We start from the raw sequence: 11,240 nt of genomic DNA on the forward strand, positions 1-11,240 counted from the left end.
GACAACATTACAACAACTTGCCAAATAAGCTAGGTCCATCATGTGCAGCCAAGAAACCTGTGATCTGCCAAAGTTTAAGGGGTGGATTTTGGTACGACTTTTAAAGGTCTGTGTTTCCACAACCAAGACGTTGCTTCAGGCCGTCTACATCCTGTGGTTCTGAACTTTGGATGAACAAATGGCAGCAGCCGTTTATCAGAAGCACCCAAACTGTTCTTGGCGATGGTCTGACTCAGTCCTTGGGCCACAACCTTTTATTTCCTGTTAGCGTTGTTTGGTCTTTGCACCTGCACGTGTCCTTTGCTTCCAGCAAAATGATTGTGACAACGGACATTCAGCATCTAGCAGATGTTATATATGCAACATGCAGCAGCAGTTTTTTACAGTTACCTGCCTGCTATACCCAAGAGACGTGATGATTTACGGTGTCAGTCCTTTCATCACAGAATGGGCCACGTGACCAGTTAAAGTGGTGACAAACTGTTGGCTCTGTCTGTCAAAACGAAAAGTAGTTATTGGGGCTAAAAAAGGATTTACAGCCTATTAAACGTGCAAGAGAGCTAATCCAGTTTCCAGCGAGTCCATCATCAGCTGGGCTGATTCATAACCAGAACGTCCCAAGTGTGAAGTCAGTGAATCAGTGCTGGCCTGGTGCTGAACAAAGTGAGGCTGAAGGGACTGTGGAGACATCAGCACATCACATTTTATATTGGTTTTATTATAATGTTCTTCTAATAAGGAACAAAAGCACAGACACCAACCTCCTGATCTGCGGAGCAGTGGTGGTAGAGGAACTTCATCTCAGCTTTTTAGTAGAAGAGGGGGTGAGGGAAAGGTGGACTTTGGAGGGCTTCGGGGGAGGGAGGATGGAGCAGTGTGAAGTCTTGGACAGGTTTAACCTGACACAGAAAACAAGAACACATCATATTTGTGTGTGTGTGTGTGATCCAAGAGCAAATACTAACCTTGATCCTTCACAAAAACAAGCACAGCGAACAATTTCTCTAAAAATTCTTCTGATGATTTCTACGCTCACTGCAGGAATCAACATCTGCACATACACTCTGTACAAGAGACAAGACAAAATACAAATACGCTTCAACGTGTTGGAGGTACCTCGATTTAACTCATGTGGAAGTAGCCCAGTTCTTGGTTGTGTCAGGTTAGCAGTTTAGTGATGTTAGTTTACAGGAGAAGCCGGAAGCACGTTGTGAGTTTGGTTCGTGGTCGTCCTTCACTTTTGTTTCTTTTTGCCGCAGCTCCCATATCCCCGATTTGTAACTATTTACTTTTTACAAAATGTTTCTTGAACTATGGCAGCATCTTATTTATCTTATATATTTAGGCCGTGGATTCAGGGACCAAAACAAAAACTGTAATGAGCAGAGGTATTATCTACTGATTGTGTGTCTGGCGGCAGCCAAGGGTGGAGAGCAGAGGCAGCGGGCAGGCCAATCGAAACGCAGCTCAGGCTGCAGCTGCAGCAAAAACTTGGGCGTAGTAGGAGGGATTCTGGCAAACCGTCAGGAGGGGGAAGTGGTGCTCTACCAACACGGTGTACAGTAAAGATGGAGGCCTGCTGACTCCAACTGAGGACACTGTCAGGCAGTAGAAGGAATACTCTGACAACCTCCATAATCTTAATCTCACTCATAATTAACTAAAGTATCCAAAAGACAACAACTTCTCTTGTTGCATTTAGGTTCCAGTTTAACCAAAGAACAAAAAAGGATACATCAGCTCGAGCAGGTTATACACAACATTTACACTGCACAGATGAGAACACAGCATGATTTCATTCAGTCCAGTCTGTCTGTTAGACAGCGTGCAAACAAAGCATGCGTTCTTTGTAGCATTCGACAACAGAGTCACTTACTGTATGTACTTGTTTTCTGACATCCACAAAAACATATTGGTGTCTATTATATCTCCTTGTTAATAGAAACTTTGTGTCCAGCGTTTGAGCTAATTCTCAACGTGTCTCTTGCACTGACCACAATAACCATTTATCGTAAATTAAATTACAGCAATTGGTACCTTGAGCAGGATGACGCTGATCTCGGTGGGCGTTTTCCCTTCAGTGCTCTCAGTTTGTCTCCCTGTGTCAGACTGACTTCTTTGCAGTTATTCTGGACAGACACAGAAAGAAAGACACAATTAGCAGCATGAAAACACAACATTGTGATCATAACTCAGTAGCCTGTTTGAATTCTGCAGTAACCATTAAAAAAGGTCATGTTGATGCTATGAAGTCACACCGCTGACCTCATCCAAGCTATATGACTTGCAGAGCACAGTGTTGATTGACAGGTCATCCATGCTGGAAAGCAGCGAGGACACTGCCTCCTGTTCCCTCCCTGCACAGAGTCAGAGCGGTGAAGCTGCTGTTGCTGCAGCTGCTGCTGCTGACTCAGTCTCTGTTGGACCAGCTGTTTAGACCGATGCACGTCACTCTGAACCCACAAACTGTGCTGCTTCCTGCACACAAACATCAAACACACGCCACAAACTAACTGTGATATTATGTTTAGCAGGTATAACATTCAACATCCTGGTTTAGCGTGTAAGTAGACACACAAAGCTAGTAGCCATTAGCAACAGAGCACTACTGTGGCGTAAGGAGGAAGTGTGCGTCCAGAGCTGAGGAGAGAAACAAGCTGCAGCTGAACACTGTGACTGCAGTCTGCAGCAGTAACACAGTTTTCAGGCTTTTTTAAAATTACATTTGATTTATCATCCACCAGTTTCCCACTGCTGCAGTCACCACCACCACCAGCTGCACATGGGCACACTGGGGAATGCCTCACCCTGACCTCCACCTTTTGCTTCTCTTCTAACTTTTACTACATTTCCAGCATGCTCCAACCATGACCTCAGCATGGAGAAACATCTTGTGTGGTAACAGCAATAGATGCCACAGCCTAAGGACAGACGGGCCTTGTTTGTCCAGCACATCTCACAGATGCTCGATGAGATTGAGATCTGCCGAAGTTGAAGGCCAAGGTGACACCTCAAACCCTTCCTGATCTACTTGTGCTTTGTGTGAAGACTCCAGCGACACTCGAAGTATTAGTGAACAGCTGTACTCAGTGACCAACGCCTTTTGGGTCATTGCAAAATGTCAAACAGTTTGTGTTTAAATAAAAAAAACTGGAAACAGAAAAAGATCCAAGTGGACCAATCACACCTTCACAGGTAAACGCAATGACCCTGATGAAGGCCACTAACACGTTATTGTTCCCTAATACTCTGTCACTGGAGTCTTCACCTCATCAGAGCTTTGCCTTCTCCGTGCACCTTGGAGGTGAAGTTGCCGTCTGCTTGTGTTTTGTGACAGGGCACATTATCCTAATGAAGTGTTGCAGACGTGTCTGTGTGCACATCATATGGAAAGCATTACTTCTGTACCTTCATGAACGGCACTAAAGGTTAATGATTGTCTCCGACTGAGACCTTTGGAGTCACGGAAATTGGACCGTTTGGTTTGAGCGGTCACAGCTGAGGCACAAACTCACTCTTCTAAGAAGTTTTGCTGTGGACCGATGATAGATCCAGGTCTGCAGATTCTGATCCAAGCAATCGCCTAGGCTGCAGTAAACCGGAAGGTAGCAGCCAATCAGAGTCCCCGTGCGGCCTAATCCAGCTGTAAATGGATGAAGTGTTTAAAGAGACAAAGTTAAGATAAAAGAAATAAATGACATCAATTAAACATACATAAACACTTGCAGTCCTACCTTTACAGTGCACTGCCACTGCCCCGTCTGTACATTCACACACATGCAGAAAGCGTCTGACGATGAGGTCAGAGGGCGTGGTCCCATCAAGAAAGAAGAGGTCGTGGTGTTCAAATCCTGCATCCTCAAACCGCCTGCCATCATACAACTTCCTGTTCAGACGAACCACGGTCGTTACGTCATTTTGGCAAAAGTATGAGAAGTATGCATCGGGTGTGTGAAGGGGATAACCTGGAGACAGAATCAACAATAACTGAGTTCCATCATACGTTTCAATCAGCGAGGGTCTGTTTTTAATGCAAGTACTGTCTCTTAATGCAAACGTAAAATAAGATTCAATGATGTAGTGTCAACTGATTTATGTTGTAAGGTAAAGACATTAAATACAGAGAAAACCCCAACAATCGAACGGCCCCAAGCACCTGCTGACAGTGGAAAAGGAAAACTCCCTTTTAACAAGAACCAGGCTAAGGGAGGGGGGGCAATCTGCCACATGTGGTCGGGGTGAGGGGAGGACAACAGGACAAGAGATAGACTGGAAGAGAGCCAGAGGTGAATAATAACTACGTGCAAAGTGGTGTAAATACACAAATTAAAAAGAGCTGAGTGATGAAGAAGCATGAGTGCATCATGGGAAACCCCGAGCCACTGCAGGGTTCAGGCTCATCTAATCCAGCCGTAACAACATGACAACTCACACATGACAGCACTAAGCAGGAAACAATACACGCCATCAGAAGACAGCAGGGTAAGGTTAGCTCTTCTCAGCTGTTTCAGGACGTGCAGGCACTGAGGGGCTGCAGAGGCCTTCTGTCAGGCCAAGCAACATGAGCACTGATGTTGTTTGGAGGCATGCTTTTAGCTTTTAGCTTTGAGATTCTGACTCACCATTTTTTATCTTACCACGAGAATGAGGGCTACTGAACGATCCAGTTCATATCTCCATTTTCAACTCGCTAAAAGCACAAAAAGAAAGGAAAGAAAGACTGTGATAGAGGTTAGCGACATATCAGTTAAAAACATTGGCTCCAGAACACCTTAATTATACCACCACTGCAGTAATGAACACATACAGTCTGTTTTGGGGGGCTTTTACCTTTCATTCGAAATCAGTTTTGTTGTAGTGGACACAGGTGAGCTGACTTTTACTTCACTGAGGTGGTACTCACTGACTGTCTATCACTTGGACGGGGTGAGTTATGGATCAATCTAACTGAGAAACTGAGGAAATACAGCGTGCACCAACGCAGGCCTGGACATGCACTGTACGAGCCCTTGGTTGGCCCTGACTGTGTTACTAACAGCACTGCAAATTAATTGGATGAATAACAACCGTACGTTATTTATTTCTTACGGTATCCTGGTCCTGTTTTCATTGATATAGACCTGTAGAACAGTCAGCACTCTGCAGTCTGTTACCTCATAATGTTCATATTCTTCTGCACTGAACCTTTCAAAATCCAGGAAACCATGTTGTAATGCCTGCAGAGGAAAAGAGCAGAAACAGATTTTCACAACAAAAGCACTCAGAGCATACAACTCTGCAGTGGTTTCACAGATTCAGTTCAATTCAGTTTTTTTTTAGCACCAAATCACAACAAAGTCACCTCAGGGCAGTTAATATTGTACGGTAAAGACCCTACAGTTATACAGAGGAAACATAATCAGACCACAACTATGAGCAGACACACTGGTGACAGTGGGAAGGAAAAACTCGTTTTTAACAGAAACACATGTGTCACCAGAACCAGGCTCAGGGAGGGGCGGCAATCTGACTGACTGCTGAGGGGCTGAGGGGACGGAGACAGGACCAAAGACACACTGTGAAGACAGTGTGAGATTAATAACAAGTATGATTCAGCGCAGAGAAGTAAGTGAAGAAGAAACACCCAGTGCATCATGGGAATCCCCCAGCAGCCTACACCTATTGCAGCATAACTAAGGGAGGATTCAGGGTCACCTGGTCCCATTCTACTTTTAAATACTCTAGGAACAACAAGTAAGCCTGCAGAGCGAGAGCGAAGTGCTCTAATAGGGTGATATGGTACTAAAAGGTCATTAAGATAAGATGGGGCCTGATTATTTAAGACCTTGTATGTGAAGAGCAGGATTTTGAATTCTGGATTTAACAGGAAGCCAATGAAGGGAAGCCAATACTGGAGAAATCTGCTCTCTCTTTCTAGTCCCTGTCAGGACTCTTGCTGCAGCATTTTGGATTAACTGAAGGCTTTTCAGTGAGTTTTTTGGACATCCTGATAATAATGAATTGCAGTAGTCCAGCCTGGAAGTAATAAATGCATGAACTAGTTTTTCAGCGTCACTTTGAGACAGGATATTTCTAATTTTAGAGATGTTGCGCAAATGGAAGAAAGCAGTCTTACATATTTGTTTAATATGTGCGTTGAAGGACATATCCTGGTCAAAAATGACTCCAAGGTTCCTCACAGCGTTACTGGAGGCCAAGGTAATGCTATCCAGAGTAAGAATCTGGTTAGATACCATATTTCTAAGCTTTTCAGGGCCGAGTACAATAACCTCAGTTTGATCTGAATTAAGAAGCAGAAAGTTAGCGGCCATCCAGGTCTTTATGTCTTTAAGACATTCCTGCAGTTTAACTAATTGGTGTGTGTTATCTGGCTTCATGGACAGATAGAGCTGGGTGTCATCTGCATAGCAGTGAAAATGTATGCTATGTCTTCTAATGATGCTGCCTAAGGGAAGCATGTATAATGTAAACAGAATTGGTCCTAGCACTGAACCCTGTGGAACTCCATAATTAACCTCAGTGTGTGAAGATGACTCTCCATTTACATGCACAAATTGGAGTCTATTAGATAGATATGATACAAACCACTGCAGCGCAGTACCTGTAATACCTACAGCATGTTCTAATCGCTCTAATAGGATATTATGGTCGACAGTATCGAATGCTGCACTAAGGTCTAGCAGGACAAGCACAGAGATGAGTCCACTGTCAGAGGCCATAAGAAGATCATTTGTAACCTTCACTAAAGCTGTTTCTGTGCTGTGCTGAGCTCTGAAACCTGACTGAAACTCTTCAAATAAACCATTCCTCTGCAGATGATCTGTTAGCTGTTTGACAACTACTCTTTCAAGGATGTTTGATATGAAAGGAAGGTTGGAGATTGGCCTATAATTAGCTAAGGCTGCTGGGTCTAGAGATGCTTTTTGAGTAAAGGTTTAACTACAGCTAGCTTGAAGGCCTGTGGTACATAGCCGATTATTAGAGATAGGTTGATCATATTTAAGATTGAAGCAATTAAGAAGCTTCAATCTAATTAATTAATGGCAGGACTTTGAGCAATTTTGTAGGAATGGGGTCTAAAAGACACGTTGATGCACTGGCTATTTCTTCTTTAGTCGTTTGTTTTCAATTCCTGTGTGTTTGTACATCACTGAAGTATTTAATCATTAGTAATTATTAAACTCCTTTGTAGTTCTCTCTGCTCTCTTCGCTTACGCCTCACCCATAACCAGTCACAGTGAATTGCTGCCTCCTTAGACCTGGTTCTGTTGGAGGTTTCGTCCTGTTGGAAGGGAGTTTTTCCTTCCCACTGTTGCCAAGTGTATACTTCTGCAGTGCTGTAGGGTCTTTACCTTATAAGTTAAAGTACCTTGAAGTAACTGTTGCTTAGAATTAGTGCTATGAATAAAACTGAATTCAATTACTGTTGTTACAGAATAGGAGGAGAACAATGTCAAATGTGGCTCAAACAGGGATTTTTGCATTGAAATGAGGTATGACCAAAATGAAAATTAATAAGTGTCATTTTAATTTTACTAAAATCATCTGTGTTAGACGTTGTTGCTACCTTGTGGATTCCTTGTAAGCAGTCTAGGACGGTGAGGTTAAATGAGCACTCACACACACACACACACACACACACACACACACACACACACACACACACACACACACACACACACACACACACAGTGAAAGGAATACAGTAATAGTAGTGTAGTTATAAACAAAAGCTTTTATAATAGGATAGGGTTCAGATCATATCTGTTCACATATGGTCTCAGACTTGTTTGCACTGTAAATAAACATAAACCATCACTAAGAGTGTAAAAACTAAGCAGCACCTGTTTAGCTGAGCTGAGCTCAGGACTGGGAATGGGGGGAAACACGTTCTTAGCTCAGTCTAGATGAATGAAATCAACCAACTGGCACCGCTAAAGCTCACTAAGAGCTCATAAACTGTTAACAATTCTTTCAAATTTCTGAATTCAGTTTTATTTATATAGTGCCAAATCACAACAGCAGTAAAAACCCTACAATAATACGGGAAAATGTTCCCATCCCAAACTTTTTTTTTTTTTTTTTTTTTTTTTTTTTTGGCCTGTCCCGTTTGGCTCTTTTGCCATCAGAATTGTTGTCTAAAGGCAAAGAAAGATGCCCAACGGATTTACTTTACCAAACTGACCATCCCAGCCTTGCCGTAATGGTCCATTTGATTCACCTTTTATTGTTTATTTTATTTTCACTTACTGAATACGGGACAGACTTGACTGGGGGAAAGAAGGGGAGAAAGAAAGAGGGAAAGAGAAACAGCTGAGAAGAGGGACGGGGGAGAAGGGCAAAAGACAAAAACCAACAGAACGGGCAGAGAAAAAAAAATGCATATATCAATCACCTGGATCACCTGCTGAGAAAGAAAAAAGAAAACAAGCAGAAGAGAACAAGAGTAATAGAATAAACAACATCACAATGATATATGGGAATATGACAGTAAATACTAAATGTTAAACATTATTGTGCAGCACATAAGATCAACAGAACACAGTGTGCTTTGAGGTAGGAGCCAAAAAGGGTGTAGTTTGTGGGTGTGATCACCCGTGTGTACACCTGTGAGCATGGACGCGCTTGTTTTTTGTTTTTTTAAAAGGTTCCTTCATGTAATAATCTGCTAGAGGGTGTGGGGGGGCCACAGCCCCGTCCTCCAGGGCGTGAAGCAGGTGTGGAGGAGATCAAAACTCCAGACATCCAGAGGCCCCCAGAACACAAGAGACCAAGGAAGACCAACAGAGGGGCAGCCGCGCCACTGTCCCAGAAAGAGCTGAGGAGAGTCCCAGATGAGGGCTCACTCAGCAGCCGCGGAGCAGAAGCCAGGGGGAGTTGCAGTGACGCGCCCGTGAGCTCCGCCGGCAGCCAGCCGCGCCTGAGTGACCGAGCCCCAGGCCGAGAGGCCGGGGGCACCCCACCTCCGAAGTGTCCCGAGCGAGCCCCAGGCTCCAGGCCCCGATAAGCGGCCGCCAAGGAGTGAGCCGGTGTGTACCTGGACGCCCATCCCCGGACACAAAGAACCACCAACGCACCGATGTCTGAGGGGGTCCGCCACTGGCAGGGGAAGTGGTGGTAGGGGGAGATAGGCCTCCAAACCTTGGAGGGCCTGAGATGTCCCCAGAGAGGTGGCGCCTGACACCCAACCTGACATATAGACACAGACATACAGGCACACACAGATACAAACATCCATTCCCACCCTCATGCTCCCATCCCAAACTTAAAAGTGTGGGTTTGATGAGGTTTCCTGACTTCCTGGAACGTTCATGCCAAGGTCGCCAAATAATTTCCAGCTAGGTGGAGTTTCTTCTTGTTACCCCTGCTTCCAGTCTTTATGCTAAGCTAAGCTAGATTTAACAGACAGAGAAGAATAGTGTCTCAGTAAATGTAATGACAACAGCCCCAGCATGAAGTGCTGTTTCATAGAAAGCAGCAGCCTGTACCTAAACGGCATGTAGCCTGTGTTGTTTCCTGCTATCAGAGTCCTGTAGGCACCTTCTGGGCTTCTCTTCAAATACATCACCTACAGGGCAGAGGTTAAACTACGTAACTAATAATGGACAGACAGACAGGCAATCAGATGATGTGATGGACAAATGAAATGATATTTACAGCATAGGCACCAATGAGAACAGCAGCATTGGCTCTCTTCTTCTGGTCATAGCTGGTTTAGTGAACCAGTCTCTTTCTAGACATTGTGAAAGACTATAAACCAATAATGATAATCAGTGAAAACAGCACATGTGCATTAATACATTTAAAATAAGCGTCTACTGTCAGAGGAGTGCACACACACCATCAGAGCAAAGACCTTTCAAAATAAGAGTGTAATGCGTTTTCTAAATGATATCTATACAGCATACAAAGCCCTGAGTCTGAAGTACAGACCTTCATCTGCATTACCTTCAGCTTCTTGTTGAGTTTCCAGCAGTATCTGTACAGCATGGCCAGGTTGAGGGGCCCAAAGTCTGCATAAAAACTGCAACACACAGTGAGAGAGATGTCAAATAGGAGCTTTCAACAATTACAACACAAAAACAACACACACACAAATCAGCCACAAAACTAAACCCACTGACAGGTGAAGTCAGTGACATTGTTCATCTGGTTATAATAAAATGCTCCGTTAGAAAACCTTGGGACATTTATCTGGATGTTTCCACCCACACAATGCAGACATGGAGTCAGGTTAAAAACACATCTGTGAAAACATTACTGGCAAACTTCATGTAATATTACATTAAAGCAAATGTCAATTTATAATTAAAACAAGAATTTTGAGCAGTAGTGTGTATTGTGTACATGTGTCTGTATCTGATCAGGATTTTTTTAGTTGTGTCTGTCATCAAAAATTGATTTGAAGTGTTTTAAGTCAGATGGCAAACTCTGCCTAACAAGTCCACTTTATTGCATGCTCATTTTCTCCTATTACTGGCTCATACCTCACCTTTACGTCTTTACCTCACAAAATAAAGCACCCTGAGGTGACTGTTGTTGTGATTTGGCGCTATATATATTTGCTGCCTTTTGTACTGTCATTAAGATAGACAGTCTTCGGCCTCTTCAAGAACATGCACCAGCGTACATCATTGAACTTTTACAGCCCTATGCCCCTAGTAGGTCTCTGAGGTCTTGTGATCAGGGCCTACTTGTTATTCAGTATACAAGACTGAAAACCAAGGGTGATAGAGCTTTTGCTACTGTGGCCGCCAGACTGTGGAACTCTCTTCCTCAGAACTTAAGATCAGTGACTCAGTGACTGCTTTTAAAAAACAGCTAAAAACACATCTTTTTAAAATTGCATTTTGTTAACTTTTGACTGTTTTTGTTTTATACCTTGTGAAGCACTTTGTGATCTTTTATCTAGAAATGTGCTATATAAATAAAATTTTACTTTACTTACTTACTTTACTTTTGCATTGTCTCTGAGCATTGTAGTCTTGGGGTAAACTTGCTGTGACTTCCACTCCTGGGAAGTGTGGCAACTGCCTTGAAACGTCTTCAAGCAACTTAAAGAAGTCCAGACGCTTTTCTTTGCAAGCTCCTTTGACAACTGCCTTGAAGGTTTTCCATTTATGAATAATCTTTCTCGCTGTAGGATGATGGACTTCAAATTGTTTGAAAATGGTCTTAAACCTCTTCCCAAAGTAATGGGCAGCAACAGTTGCTGCTGATGTCTTTCCTTCTTGGCATTG

At 43.4% G+C, this 11,240-nt stretch overlaps 1 pseudogene; it reads right to left on the bottom strand.

Annotated features, from left to right (window-relative positions):
• Window positions 1-629: 629 nt before the first annotated feature.
• LOC146613887 (dual specificity protein phosphatase CDC14AB-like) lies at window positions 630-10,017 on the bottom strand (annotated as a pseudogene).
• Window positions 10,018-11,240: the final 1,223 nt, after the last annotated feature.

Source organism: Diplotaxodon limnothrissa, linkage group LG18, assembly GCF_057381915.1.
Source record: "Diplotaxodon limnothrissa isolate DT_005_m linkage group LG18, D_limnothrissa_male_GT1.1, whole genome shotgun sequence".
Lineage (NCBI taxonomy): Eukaryota > Metazoa > Chordata > Actinopteri > Cichliformes > Cichlidae > Diplotaxodon > Diplotaxodon limnothrissa.